The following is a 17,248-nucleotide window of genomic DNA, read 5'->3' on the forward strand; positions in this document are numbered from 1 at the left end:
TGAGGCAGAATACATTGCAGCATCAGCTGCTGCTAAAGTGGCCGTTTGGATGAGGAATTTCGTCCAAGAGTTGGGCGTCATTCCTGAAGTTGTTGGTCCAGTCCCGGTGTACTGTGACAACACGGGTGCCGTTGCTCAGGCAAAGGAACCAAGGTCTCATCAAAGATCCAAACACGTACTGAGGAAATACCACATCATCCGGGAGATTGTGGAAAGAGGAGACATCACTATCGAAAGAGTGGCCTCTGCAGACAATATTGCTTATCCACTTACTAAGCCTTTGCCAGGACCATTATTTGACAAACATCGCGAAGCAATGGGTCTACGTAGTATGACTAGTTGGCTTTAGGGCAAGTGGGAGATTGAAAGAGTAGGTGCCCGGTGAGCCAACTTGTGGCTAAGGGCTTTGATGACTCTTTGTATAAACAATCTTTTGTTTAATATAATTTACACTTTTATTAATGGCAATGACTTTATCTTTCTTCATATTGTTATATTGTGATATACTATTGTTGTTTTGATAAAGACCTTGAATATACTATAGTGTATGTAAGATGTGGTAGAACATGGAGATGTCTATCATGAAACACATCTTATAGTCACTGTATATTCTAAACTGTTCCTAGTCGATTGAGCCGTCCGATAATAAGGATAAGGATCGCTCGAGTTTGATACTAGCATTTGCGATGCAGAGTACCACGTTTCATTGGTAAGGAACATAGAGATGTTCGAAGCATGCAAATGGATATTCATACGATGAATGATCGAACTACCCTATCCGGACTTTCCAAGTGGTTATCACTTATCAAGTGGATAAAGTCCGCGGTTTTGGTTGTACACCATTAGTCCTTACTACTTGAAACATCATTGAGACTCTATATGCTAGTACTGTGCTTTGACTCGTTTACCGACTCTATTGGGGTCATCAGGTGTCGGGATTGGGTACAGTTACAACACATATAGGAGTCGATGCTTTGTTGTCAAGGATTCACCACATACTTGCGAGTGTGGATATCCTATGCGATCTGAGGAGATATTAGTGTGACGAATCTCTGGCCAGAATACATGATGTGTTTTAAGAAATGGTTTCTTAGTAACACATGCGATGTCACTATTTGATCTTCAAGATGTATTGCATAGTTATCGAATCTCGAACGACTCTTGATATACAAATGATTGTTGATTCGATCGGGATATATGGATGAAGGGACCGTACTGTACGCTAACCAAAATCTATTGGTTCTTGCAGGCACTATCAGTGATACCTAGGGAATCATGGGGCGATGTTGCTAGGCGCTCTTACCATGATTCGATGGGCAAGTCGGAAATTGTTGTTCCGAGTCACAAGGAGTTGTGAGCCCACGGCTAGCTGTATCCCTGAACCATTGAGGGTCACACAGAGTAATGAATTTTTAATCCCCGTTGAGATAGTTAAATTTAAAGAGTTAAATTTAATGAACAAAGAAGTTGGAATTCTTAAATTATGAGTAGAGGAGTAAGATTTCCTAAAATGACATAGGGATGGGCATTTTTGGAAACCACTGAATTCGGATTCAGAAAAATTTATCTTGACTTTAAAAGGTGTAGAAATGGTTTCTGTACACATTGGTGAAATCGGTTTATCAATCGGAGTCATGATGAATTTTATATTAATTTCTGAACATGCGGGCTTTGCTTGTCGGGCTTGAACTTATGACTAATGGGCCCTAAGTTGTTAGCGGCCTACATTATAAATAAGTTATTGCAGTACAGAAATTAGACACAACAGGTCACAATTTTCGAAAACCTAGTTATTTTCTCTCTAAAGTGGCCGCCCCCCTTCCCTCTCTACTCGGGAAAATCCAGCCTGTGAATTTTGAATTACAGTCTGGTTTAACGGATCAAATTCGTTAATTCTCTTCGTAGAAACTTCTGATAGATTTTCTAGTGCAATCTATCAGAGGGATTAATTATCCGTTCGTGGACCTGATTGAAGAACAGTTCGTCCATCAGTTCCAGGGATATACAACAAGAGCAGAGCAATCTGTTGGTGTCCATAATCTCGCTTCGAGATTGGAGGTAAAAATTTATAATTGTTATTTAATTTTTACACACACAATTTAATCGTAAGGTTTTGATACCCATTATGGAATCGTTCCATATAAAATTTTTAAACTTCCGCTGCACCGGGTATCAATCCTGATTGATCTGATCGCCGAGTTCTCCAAACATGAACATCTGGTTTTATTTGATTTATAGCAGAAATAATCATTTCTACTCTATTATGTAAAGAAGTAATTTCTTCTCCTAAAATAGTCAAATATAAATTAGTGTAATTTTTTTTTTCCAAAATTTGGTTAATATGTTTAACAGTAACTTGTAACGTATCATTCTTAAGCAATTTAGAGAAAGAAGCAAAACATAAGATTTTATTATTCTTTTCAATTTGAAAATATTGCTAAGGGGGATACAAAGATTTCTGTATAGAACCAGAAGAAAGTTTATAAGTTCTTTCAATAACATTGATATAATCAATCACATAAGTTCTAATAAACTATGGAACAAAATGAATTAATTTATTATGCTTTTCACAGAAAGAATAGAATTCATTTCTTATAATATCATATTATTTTTCAGAAAAACTTTGAAGATACCAGTTTCTGAAAAGATTCCATTTTGGAAGATAAAATTCATAATTAATCTTTTGCCTAGAAAAAGATCCTTTAGCAAAGTCAATTTTTGGCGTACTATCCATAAAAATCATATAAAGTTCATTTCTGATATCGTATCAGTTTCTCTAATGTTTTTCACATTATGAATACCATGAACAATATTATTCTTGTTGATAATCAATTCATCAATTACATCCTCTTTAGAGGACTGAGATCCACAGTCTTCTCTTATTTGAGAAGTGAATGCTCTGGATGATTGAGGTATATCAATCATATAATCTACAGGAGAAATATGAGAGTACATAGATCTAGATCTAGCAAAAGATCTAGCAGAAGATGGCAATAATCTTCTTTGTTTGTTATGAAACTGTATTTCTACAAATCCTTCATTATTCTGAACTATATTTTGTAAATCACTATTTATTATAGGATTTCTAGGAACAGTTTGTTCAATTATCCAATTTTCAGGAAATATAATTTCTTTTCATTTTATAGATCTACGAGTAGTGATATTAGATCTACTGAAATTGGCCTCTATAAGAATTGTTTCATTCAAATCTTTATCTATCCTTTTACACATAGGATTCAAGGTAAATAAAGGTTTAAAATATATTCTATAACAGATACATATAACTTATGTTCCAGGAATATAATTATAACCATGGGTTTTAACATTTAATGTTAAAGCATCAAGAATATTTATATCTGATAAAGATAAATAAATATTTGGATAAACATCAAAGTAAACTGGTCCATGAGCTTAGACTAGGCTGAATAATTCCCATAAGGGATTGTTTCCAATTTAAATTTCTACCATCTCGTAAACCTGCTAAAAAGCTTTCTGGTAGGCCTTCTAAAGTAAGAGGTTTAAAAGCAATTTGCACTAAACCAATATGTAAAAACTTATGAGTTTTTTGAAAAGGTAAAATATCCTTTTTATTTAACAAACCAATTACCATCTCATTTCGATGGAGAGGAATAGATTCTTCTGTAGTTTTTACTATTTGTTTTAAACCTAATCTTTCAAAAGTTCCTAATTTATAAGCCAATTTAGGTTCTACTTTAGGAATAGTCCATTTATTCAATAAATCCAAATTATTAGGAATATCATATTCTTCAATAATACTGTTTTCAACAGTATCATTATTAATCTTAAAAAGATTCATTTCTATGAAACTTTTGCACTAAATCAATCACTTAACAATAAATTATTTACCACCATGGCTTTGATACCATTCTGGAACCAGGAAAACATAGAGATCGCATTATCATAGGATATTACAAATCAGTGTAGGATATTACAAAATCATAGATAGGATATTACCAAATAATTTAATTATCAGTTCTCAAAAAATCGCTCGGAAATGCCTAAACGCCTTCACACGGCTAAAGAGATGAAATAGAACTTTTAATCAAATATTTGAACATGTGAGTTAACCTACTGATTTTATCCATAATAACTTGATTTATGTTTTATGAATCCATAAACAATATAAGAACCAAGTTTAAATAATTATATTTTCAGATCGTGATTTAGTACAAAATAATTTAGCCTGCCATTCAGGCTAAATACACAAGAATTAAAAATTTAAATAACAAAACAAAATTTAAAAAGAACAAGGAAACTTACAATAAAACCAGTTGTAGTTTTATTTTTGAAAGCTCCAAAAGAATAATTACAAGGGAGTTTCTAAGAGAAAATAGTAATCTAAAATGCAGCGTGCTAAAAAGACTAAAAACTATCCTATAAATAGAGGGAAGAGCCGGATATGAAACCCCGGATTCCAATTCTAAATAAAAACAGTATAACCAATAATAAAACTTTACTTTATAAAAGTAAATAACTCCAAACCAATTTATTAAAGTAGTGCACCAATTTCTTTGTGGTCCTCACCACTTTGAGTGGTCCTTGGTGGCCATCATACTCATCCGGATGTTTTACGCAAGCCCTTATTATGGCAATCACATCATGCCATCACATCATGTCTCTTGGTAGTTGTTGATGAATGCATTCAGGAGTTTCCGGATATTTCCTCATACAATGCTGAAATTTAGCATTATGATATTTCATTGATTTTTTGGTGTCTTTGAGAATCCTTTTTCTTTGTGGATAAGAGTATTTTCTTCAATACTCTTCTGCCTCTTATTATGGCCTTCAATAATGATTTGATCAAAATTCTTTTTCCACTGTATGTAACAGAAACATCTGGGTCAAATATCTTTGTGTTCATTCATTATAAACCACTCTTTTTAATATTCTCTTTTAATGACTCTTTTAAAGAATCAAAGACTTTGTCAATGGAAAAGTAAAAAAATTCTTCCTGAGGATCTTGCGCATCCTGTAACATTTGTCTATGGAATTTAGTATCACTGGATTCCGATGTCATAGAAGTATCTGATTTTGAATCTGAATAGGAAATATTCCTGCATAAATCTTTCTTCATTTCTTCGAGATATAACTCAACCATTTTTTCTTTCGAATAAATCTCTGAATATTTTTGAGTAATAATTTTGAAGGGACTAGGAGTCTCTTTCTCTTTTTTATTCTCCAAATCATGCTTATAAGCTTTGATTTTTTTATTAATTCTTTGAATGGTTTCATCACCATACACTTTTCTTGTTTCCGGGTCTTTTCTCATCATTTTTTCCCAGAATTTTGTTAAACTTTTCCTCCAAAGACAAGGAATTCCTCTATCGGTATAAACTGATTGGGGCTTCCATTTCCAAATCCATGGAATGCCAAATTCAATAAAGAAAATGCAAGATGTCTTGCCCTCAATAGTTTGTGAGGATAATTCTTGAATTTTTAGAAAACAGCCAATAGTTTCTTCCATTAATCCTTTAAAGATTTCAGGCAAAATTTTTGCCGAAGGACCAAATATCTTCCACCAGTCTAAAAACCAGTTAGAAACTGGATGATGAAAAACATTTTTGCAGAATTTTAAAAACCACGAATGTTTTTTCTTTTTATTTTCGTAAAATAAGGTTTTATTAAAACCTTCTACATAATCCCAATAATTGAATTTAAAATTCATTTTATTGTAAGAAAATTCTTTTTCAACTAGTGGAGATATTTTCCATTCTTCAATAGATATAATCTTTTTGACAATGAATTTAGAGAAGTTATAAACTCCTTCATGTTGGGTATTACCAAAAAAATGAGTAATTTCCACTGTATTAGTGGATAAAAGGAGATTTTCATAAAATTCTCTTTGCTTATGAGATCCATTCACATATGATGTGTTGGATAAATATCTTTCCATGATAGCCTACGGAGTTTTCATCCATTGGATGTCTTTCTCTTCTATAAGAAGAATCAAATCTTGATATTCAATCTCAATATATTGAGAATCACTATCATTTTCTTTTATAAAAATAGAAAAATAGATAAATAATTTGGCTATTTTTCCTTTTAATAATATGTGGGTGCTTTTAACATGGTTGAAATAAATATTATCCTGGTGTCAAATATAGTATTAACTTTGATTTTTATTTTTGATCTAGTATTACTTAGTATCAGATATATAATTAAATTTGTATTAAAAAGTGATGAAAATTATTTTGAAATACAAATATATTATTAAATAAAATGAGTACACATATTTTTTGGATAAGAATCCAAAAGTTAGTGGAAATACATTTTATTTTCTAAGTAATCAAATGCTTTTTGTTTTTTCTTATTTTGTTTTTTAAGAGAAGTATTCAAATATATTCATTTTTCATTTTTTTTAAAGATACCTTTTAAATAAAACAAAAAAAAAAACAAGTATTCAAATACTTTTGGTAAGAATAATGCCGGTAAATGCTATTAGAAAGGATATGTCTTCTTCTCTAAGATTAGAGAAGCAAAATGCGAAAGAACAATGTAGTAAAACTTATATAAATTAAAATTACCAACTGTTTTCGTATTTTGATAATCTATATTATCACAATCGAGTTTTAATCTCATACCTAATACATATTCATTGTTTTTGCATTATAGTAATTTATTTAGTCTTGTTTTTATTTGAGTGTTTGACACGCATCGATTACATATTCACTTCCACGAAAAATGGACTAAAATGAGAAAAAAACAAAGAAAGTAGCTAGACTAAACTTGAAATATTAGTCCATACTTGGACAACGAAAATTTTAATGAGACATTCGTGTCTAGTACTTTTATAGATTTTAAATTTCGTTCTACTACTGAACAAATTTTAATTATCAGAGGTTCCAATCAAACTCGCATAATTTCTTCTAATTCTCATAAAAATAAATAAATAAAAAAACGCATCCCGTTAGCTCAAAAGTGTCAAAACACTTTAATATGAATTCTAAAAAAAAAAAACCTTTTAATATGAGTACGTACATAAGTGGTTTTGGAAAAGAAGCTGACGCATTTGGACAATGGACTCGTTTTTTTTTTTTTTTTTCCAAGAACGATAGTTCAATATTATAAATCAAAAGGAGATTAATATACAAGACTCGATTTAATTATTAAATTTTATGCGAAAATGTACGATTAAAAAATATTACTCTCATTGATATACAATACATAAATTCGAACAATTGAATCCTTATAGCCCTTATATATAAAGAATAATAATTTTCTTGTGATATGATTTCAGTGATCTATATCCGTGAGACAAGTCGATCCGATTCATATATATCTAGTAAAAATTAATATTTTTGACATAAAATTAATGATGTTTCATAAGTCGAGTCGGTTGAGGTCGAAAATTCGTCTAAAAAATAGCTCATAAGAACATCTCATAGAAATTTTTATGTATAAAGAATGAATATATATTATCACAAACCAAATTGATCAAGTAATTTGTTTACTTGTTTTTCAAACCCTTGTTCAGAACACCGCATATGATCGACAAATATTATGGAACACTTTAGGGCAAAAACTTTGACGAATCTCGTAGCTCCTAATAGCCTTTTAAAACACACACACACACAACTTGGCAACTTATATAGTAAACTATCCTCAATAATGGCACATTCATAGTATCTATACCATTGTGTGATCTTACATAATATTCAAATTATCAAGAATCTGATCATTGTGCATGACCACAAAAATCAAATATTTTGACGGATGATGCTACATATACAAATTGAGTTACAAATTACATTTGTAATTACAAAAATATCCTCAATACATTTTTGAAAGATTTTTTTTCAAATAAATGTATATTATAAGGATAATTTTGTAATTTCAATTGCACTTTTTAATCAAATTTGTAATCTTATTTATACATATAACATTTTCTTATTTTGACAATGTCACCTGATGATTGGTGTATATATATATATATATATGTGTGTGTATTTCTCCGAATCCGACCGACCGGCCACGCTTACCGTCCATGATCTAAGTTTCAGACTAAACAACCTCTTCTCATCGTATATAAATAACCGAAATTAAAGAAGCGTTGTATGTAATGTTAAAATTATAAACCCGAAAATTTTGGAATATAGGTGACTCATATATTTCTTCTTAGGGGAAAATTAAGTGTTTGGTAATGCAATTTGTACGTCTTCATTTTTTGTCATGTTATCAGTCAATTCACACTTAATTTTCCCCTAAAAACTATATGAGTCAAACATGTAATTTGTACGTTTTTTATTTTAGGTCATGTTATTAGTCAATTCAAATATGGTTTTGATCCACTAAATTTGCACTTTTTCAGTTTTAATATATTTTCACTAGGATGGTGAGTACTAGAAAATAATGGGGTGACACCAAAAAATGATGACGTGTCATCGAAAATATTTTATTTATCCGGTACCATGGTTTTACTCCGTTGAAAGGGATTAATTTTTTTTAAAAAAATACAAATTAGTAGGTTGATGAGAATTTAAATTGATCAGCAATAACATGATCATAAAAAATGGGGAAAAACATGTAAATAAAAGCGAAAAAATATAATTTCTCCTCGAATTAGGTCTAACATGTAAACTAAAGTGAAAAATATAATTTTTCATCGAGTAAGTTCCTTGTGAAATGGTCTCATGAATTTTTATGTATAATATGGTCAACTCAACTTATATTTACAATAAAATAATATATTTTTGGAATAAAAAATAATATTTTTTCATGAGTTACTGAATTTATAAGAATTTGGTCTGACAAAATTTCTTAAAATCGTATGACAAGAGTTTTCGTGTTTCGTGTTTTTAGACGGTATCTTTTAATCACTCTCTGCCGTATAAAGCTTATCTTGATAATGATTTAAATATTTATAATTTCGAGTGATATTGTAGAATAGAGAACATTTGACCGTTTGAGAAGTTGCATTAATAGGCATTATTAGAATATTTAATTATTTCGAGCATGGTGTGAGGAATAAAATGGTAGTTAAGAAGTGAGTGCATGGAGTCACAAATTTTCCAAGAATTATTGTGTATGTGTAGGTCTATTAATTAAGCTAGAATTTTAATTATTTTAAAGCTATGAAGAATTAATTCCCTTATTCAACATGAAAGAATATGACCTGTATCTAGCAATTTAATGTCATGTAAACTGAATAATTTTTATTGCCTACGTCGTTACCATCGAATTAAAAATCATATTTGGATGGAAAAAGATTTTAATAATGTATATAACGTGATATAAAGTGAGTTTTCGGTCCTTCTATGACAGGAAAAAAAAACTACATATAGACCTCGCAAAAAAAGATCAAAAATAAAAATAACATACAATATCATAAGAAAAAATGAAACAATATACAGGTTATATGACTAGGGCTGGATACCAAACCAAAATATCGACTTTTTGGGATATCGTACCGAAATTTTTTCGATATATAGACATTTTTTTGGTATATCGAATTTTTTTTCGGTATCTATACGATATGAGTATGTATTTTTTTTATACAAAAAATTCAAAATTTCGATATCAGTATCGGTATAAATTTTTTTCATACTAATATTTTTTATACGGTATACCTAAAACTTACCCCTATACATGACTAAATATATAAATTTACCATTATAGGATCAAAAATAAAATATGCAAGTTAAAGGACTGAAAATACAAATTCACTATTAATATGATGTAAAACGAAAAAATAAATACAAATATCATGACCAAAAATGCTCCGCAACCCAAACATATATATCTCCTCAAATTCATAGGGACATTCGCAGTAAGGGAAACTCCAACAAAACACCATTTTAACTTGGCAAAATTAATCCAACCCTGCGCCAAATTTGGCGCAAGAATTTATTTTTATTTTTTAATACCTTTATTTGTTTTTTTGAATTATAAATAACGTATAATAATAATTTAATATTATTTTATTGTTTTAATAACTAAATATTCAAACAAAAATTGAATTATATTTATTTTTATTCAATTTTATTAATAAATATTTAATTACTAATTTTATTTAATATTTATTTATTTATATCAATATTAAATAATTAACTTATGATTTATAAATAATATAACTGTGTAATAAAAAGGGTAAATAATTAAAATAAAATTGTAAATGGAAATACATAATTTAAATACAATTGCAAATCGAAATACATAATTGATATATATATATATATATATATATATATATATATATATATATGAGTTATGCTATGCTGCCCACCTCCATGCCCACCTATGAGGTGGCAATCATCCAATGGATGAGATGAATCATATACAAATGGTCCATCCAATGGATGAGTGTCACCTCATAGGTGGACATGGTGGTGGGCACGAAAAGTGGGCAGCATAACAAACTATATATATATATATATATATATATATGAAAATTAAAATATATAATACCTAATTGAAATACAAATACAAATTGAACACATAATTCAAATGCAGACACAAATACAACGACAACAAATAGAAGAAAAACACAATTAAAAGATAAATAATATGGTAAATTAGATCGAGTTCCTCCATCACGTTTGTAAAATATTACCCAAATATTTTACAAACGTGATCTTGTTGTTCAGACTCTTCTTTTCTGTTTTGAACAATTTTTTCTCGTTCCATCCGAACAATTTCACACATTTTTGGATCGCCAATTGTACTCAAATCCATATACAAAAATCTATTCTCCTCTTGAAGTGCAGCGAATGCCAATTCTTGTTTTCGAGTTTCAATTTTCTTTTGCTGATTTTCTAATTTTAAATATTATTTTGCAAGCATTTTAAGATCATAATTTTGTTGAAGTTCAATGGAATGTTGTCATTTTTTTCCCTTTATAATTTTGTCTTTTTAAATCTAAGAGTTCGCTCAAATGAAGTGTCACCTACATCTTCATCTTCATCAATACTTAAATTAATTGAAAATCTGTTGGAAAATTTGAATGAAATAATAAAGGAAAATAGCTTGTATTAATAAAAGAAAATAGCTTGTCCTACACTGGAAGCCTTCTAATGTATTCTCTTCCTTAACTATTCCAAGGTTGACTTGTAAGATTGAGCCCTTAGGGCACCCGAAGTTTTAAGAAGGGGCAATACGCTAGTCGATAGACCAAACACAAATGCGCACGCGATCGGCTCGGCTCGACTCGGCGCGGTGGGGTGGGGTGGAGTCTTATGACCTTATTATTGGTTTTGGACAAAATTTAATTAAAATAATATTTTTTATTTTATTAAATTCTATTATTTGCTCTGCATACAATCCTACACTTCTTCCTTCTCACTAAAAGTTCTGCCATATGTATTTGTTCGCTGCCTTCAAGAGATTTGTTATGCTGCTATCTCTTGATTAATGTCGTTGTATCTTAGAGACGATTGTCGCCACTGTTAAGAACTTTGTACGGGGCAATTTCGCCTTGCGGACTAAGAGTTTCACTCTTGCCTCGATGTATCGTTTCTGGTTTCTGTTTCCATATCCAGTGTTCCAGTCATATCAGTAACGATCACAAGAAATTTTTATTTTTCTATCTTCTCCTACTATTCTACTGTTTTCTTGATATGTCTACTGTTTCGTTCACTCCTCTCGCCACTGTCCCCACTCACGGTGAAAAGTTGTCCAAATCTTCTGGTGCCGAATTCAAACGTTGGCAGCAGAAGATGCTATTCTATCTGACTACACTGAATTTTCTCAGATTTCTGAATGATGATCCCTCAGTTGTCACAAAAGGTGATTTTGACACCCAACTAAGGACTGTTGTTGATCCTTGGAACTACAGTGATTTTCTTTGTAGAAATTACATTTTGAATGACCTTGATGACACACTTTATAGTGTCTTATGCTCTGTCAAAATGGCCAAGGAACTGTGGGATTCCTTAGAAAATAAGTACAAGACAAAAGATGCAGGCATCAAGAAATTTTTTGTTGGAAATTTTTTGGACTTCAAAATAATTAACTCAAAAACAATAATGAGTAAAGTGCAAGAAATGCAAATTATTCTGCATGACTTACTGGCTGAAGGAAAGGAAGTAAATGAACATTTACAAGTTGCATCCATCATTGAAAATTTTTCGTCGTTGTGGAAGGATTTCAAGAACTACCTCAAACACAAGCACAAGAAATTGAAACTCAAAAACCTCATCGTCAGACTTCGAATTGATGAATACAACCAAAACACCAAATCCAAATCATACAAAAAGGTAATGGAGGCTGAGGCCAAATCAAATCTAGCAGAATCTAGCACCAGTCACAAGAGAAAGGTGTACTTACCGTGAAAATAAACAAGGGAAGAAAAAAAAAATTCAAGGGAGATAGCTACAACTATGTCAAACCGAACCACATGAACAAGTATTGTCGTCTTCCAAAGAGAGACAATAAAAAAACAGAAACAAAGGCAAGACAATGTCGTCGAGGAAATGTATGTGCCAATAGAAATTTCAGAACTTGATCTGTCTGCTGTTGTATTTGAAACCAACTTGGCGAATAATCCAAGAGAATGGTGGATAGATACCGGCTCGACTAGCCACATTTGTGCCCAAAAATAGATGTTTTCATCCTACACTCCTGTCAGTGAAAGGAAACTGTTCATGAGAAACTCTACAACTTCTGATGTCGCTGGACATGGGAAAATTGTGCTGAAAATGACGTCTGGCAAAGAAATAACGCTCAAGATTGTTTGCATGTGCAAGAAATTCGTAAGAACTTAGTTTTTGGTTCCCTATTGAGTAAGGAAGGCTTTAGTGTCGTTGAACCAGATAAATTTGTGTTAACGAAATCTGGTGTATTCATAGGAAAATTATACAATGACAGTGATATTTTTAAATTGAATGAAATGAATGCTATCCTCCAAAGGCGAATAATAAAGTTATTAATTCTGCTTACTTGACTGAAAGTTCTAATATCTGACATGAAATGATTAGGACATGTTAACTTCAACACCTTGCAAAGACTTTCAAATCTAAATGTAATATCTACGTTTAAAATAAATCCACAAAAAAGTGTGAGATCTGTGTTGAAGAAAAAATGGCCAATGCTCCATTCCATTATGTGACAAGTACTACACCACTTGAGTTAATACACACTGATGTATGTGATTTAAAACTAGTGTAAACTCAAGGTGGGAACACGTACTTTATAATGTTTATTGATGAATGCACAAGATTTTATTATGTATATTTATTGAAAAACAAAGATGAAGCATTCGAAGCATTCAAAAAATATAAAAATGAGATTGAAAATCAACGAAGTTCAAAGATCAAGATGATTCGATGTGATCGAGGTAGATAATATGTTGCTCCATGATAGCTTTGTTTTATATGCATAATTTTTCTGTGTCGTTTTATTGTTATTATGCATGCATTTATGTTGCATTGTTTATGTTTTAGTTAGTTTTTATCATATATCATGCATCATGTCTATATAACATTCTCCTGGGTTTTTGTGTAGGAAATGACAAAACAAGGATAATTTCAGACCAGAACGAAGCTCGCTCGAGTTGCGTATTTATACCGCTCAAGCGAGAAAAGAAGTCAAGTTTCGGGCAGAAATATGCTCGCTCGAGCGGGGATTTATTACCGCTAGAGCGGAGAAGAAAAGATAAGATGGACAGAAGAATTCTCGCTCGAGCGGTAGCGGGAAGTTTCTACCGCTCGAGCGACGCGGGCGTGCAGACTTTTATTTTTAAAAAATTCCTTGGTCGAGAAGGATTTTATCTTTTGAATATTTTGGCGTATATATAGATCTTTTATCATCATAAAGAGGGTTCCAGACGTATTCTACCATAGAGTCGGCAGCTACAACAATCAGAGTGGAGATTTTCTTCATTCTTCTTCTTCTTTTCTTATTTTTTTGAGTTTTGATTCATGTTTTGGGTTGAAAAATTTGAGTTTTAGACTATTTTAATTTAGAGTAGTCTTTTTATTTCGATCAAGGACACGTGTTTGGGCCGAACAAATTGTCGTTGAATATTTGGATTTTGATTTGGGGTTTTTAGATTGATATCTAAATTATTGATTATTAGATTTATATTTTGTCTTGCAAATAATCTGGCCAATTATTTACTTACATGTTAATTGATTCTGAATCGACCGATTAAGAATTTATTTCGTTCACTCCAATAATTGACATATGGTTAAACCAACTAGACCTAGTATTCGGTTTCAGTATGCGGTTTTAGGTAAAAACAGAATTATCACAAATATTGAATGCATTTATGTTTGATTAGAATTATGAAAATTAATCCGTCAATACTTGAATAGGTTTAACAAATTCTAGACCTAGAATTTTTAACGTGCGTCCTTGATCGAATTTCTCACCAATAGTTCAAACCTTAAAATTGTTACTGCATTTTATTTTAATTCACTTTATTTATAAATTTTAATTGTTAGTTAAAATTCTGAAAATCACTTCTATTGCTTAGTCTAGATTAATTTAAAATAATCATATTTTGGTAATTATAATATGTCAGTCTCTGTGGGTTCGATACTTGGACTCTCTGTTCACTTTACTATTATTTGACCTAGTATACTTGCTAGTTGATACCGAATTTAGTGGTCACTCCATTTGAAGAATTCTGCTCACATTATGGCATAATTCATCAAACTATAGCCTTATACTCACCTCAATTCAATGGAGTTGCAAAACACAAAAAATTGTACTCTAAAATAAATAATGAAGCGTTATTACTAAATTTTGACCTACCACATAATATGTGGGGAGAAGAGATACTTTCTGAAAATCACATTCTTAATAAGATACCAAACAAAGAAAAATATGAAACCCCATCTGAACTATAGAAATGACGTAAGCCATCTTACAAATACATTAAAGTGTGGGGGTGTATGGCTAAAGTAAAAGTACCTAAGCCAAAAAAAATTAAAATTATACCTAAAACAGTTGACTACATTTTTATTAGATATGCTTACAATAGTAGTGCATATCGATTCTTAGTGCATAAGTCAACAATTTCAGATCTAAGTGAAGGAACGGTCAAAGAATCAAGGAATGTTATATTCTTTGAAAATGTGTTTTCTTGTAAAGAAAGGAAAGAAGTAAGTTCGAACAAAAGAACTTATGAAAATACAATTGATACGATACTATGAAATGACGAACCAAGGTGTAGCAAGAGAGAAAAAGTTTATAAATCTTTTGGTCCTGATTTTCTAACATACATATTAGATAATGAAGATAGAACTATTCAAGAAGCTTTGTCAAATCCAGAATCTCCTTTCTGGAAGGAATCAATACAAAATGAAATAGATTCTATCATGCACAATCATACTTGGGAGTTTGTTGATGTCCCTCCGAGATGTAAACCTGTAGTAGTCTGTAGCGACCCAACCCGGATCCACTATCTAATCAGAGTTTAGAGCATAACTAATCATGCATTAAATAAATTGCTATGGAAACAAAAATAAAAACAGACCGGAAAAATACAACCGATTAAACAAATTCGATTATACAACCCAATCGAATAAATTAGCTTAGAGGGTAAAAACCTACAGCTAATTATGCTGTCTTCACTGGCCATCGGCTACTCCAAGCTCCTGGTGCTCAATCGCACCTACACCTGCCCCGTCGAATGGGGTGTCCAGACACACAGAAAATGCTGCATGTGAGTGACTACGCTCAATACGGAAGCAATGATATATAAAATATATGTAGCACGTAAATGACTTTAAGACAATTTTTAAAACCAATAAGCTCAGGGCGCCATGAATACACAGTACCGTGCTAAGAGAGCGACTCCGCGGGGTACTTGTATATTACCCTATCAACTATAGCGTCTACTCCACCATCGTGGTCTCTCCTAGTGATAGCAAAACCAGGGGCTGAGCGTCCCCCAGGCACGAATCCATAAGGAGTAACTCATCACCGATAGAAACTGTCATGACTCACATCATACCAGATGCAGTCTACCGTAAAAACATGCATGTGCTAAAGCCGTAAAACATGAAAAACACATAGCACTTGCTCATGCAACACATATATCATACGTACCTTTCTACAGGCAGTTCCTAGCAGTCCCAATCTAGGTTCTCAAGCCTATCATCAACTCTACAATGCAAGTACCCAAACATCATTCAATAAGCTCTAAAAGCCTTAACTAAGCTATTGCATACTCCTAATTAATTTAAGAAGACCATAGCTATACCTGCGTCCGTCCTCAGCCCACTGATGACGACTATCCCGCAACTAGGGGCACACCCCTGCTACAGCTCCACAGCCTCGAGCAACGCTCCGCTACTCGGATGCCGCTCCGCTACTATGTCAGACACTGTCTGACTATGCTAAAATATATTTTCTACTCCAACTCTAAAATAAGAGTACCCAAAGCCCTAAAATAGAGCCACGCGGGCGAAGGAAAGGAACTTGGTGCGCTTTGAAATGATGCCCTCGCACCTATATTTATAGACAATGATCGGAAGCTCCGTTCCATGATCGGAAGTTTCGAACGCCGCATGTCGGAAGCTCTGTTCCTGCTTTGGAGGCTTTGATTGCCACGCGTCATTTCCTTTACATGAAACCACACACCTGTCACCGACGGCCGATTGGAAGCTCCGATTGCTGATCGGAAGCTCCGATTGTCCTGCTTCCGATGTGGTTCCGAACTCACTAAGATCGGAAGCTCCAATTCTGGATCGGTGGCTCCAATCCCACTCGTGTCTTGGGACTCTCTCGGCCATTTTCGAGTGTTCTGGATCCATTTCCGAACTCCGTTAACTCATATGGAGTTTCCTTAATTATGTATTAATAAATCAAAACATAATCACACGATTAATATACTCATTAATCGCTAATTACTGTTACGGGTCACTAAATTCTCCCCCCCCCCTCTTAAAATATTTCTTCCTCGAAATTTAGGGTAGAACCTCGAGAACGAACTACAGACACTTGCTCGAGCGCCTGGTCGAAATAACTTCCGACACATTCAGACTTTTGTCTAATTTCCTGCAAGCTTCAACCGCTTGAACCGCATTAGCATTCTCCCAACTGAATATTATCGTGCTTCTTGTCGACCGTCGAACTTCCCTGGCACTAATGTATCACAACACTGATACATCTTCTATTCTGACCACGATCTCCCTGATCACGAAGGATACAAATACTCGCTCGATCGAGATCATCGTCCCAAGGGAAATATTAGACTGATGAATACCAAGTCACAACCTGACTGGTTTATGACATTTGTCAAATCACTAACTGCATCTATCCACCAAATGGTTCCAAAATCTCT

This window comes from Henckelia pumila, chromosome 4 (genome assembly GCF_033568475.1).
Source record: "Henckelia pumila isolate YLH828 chromosome 4, ASM3356847v2, whole genome shotgun sequence".
Classification (NCBI taxonomy): Eukaryota; Viridiplantae; Streptophyta; class Magnoliopsida; order Lamiales; family Gesneriaceae; genus Henckelia; species Henckelia pumila.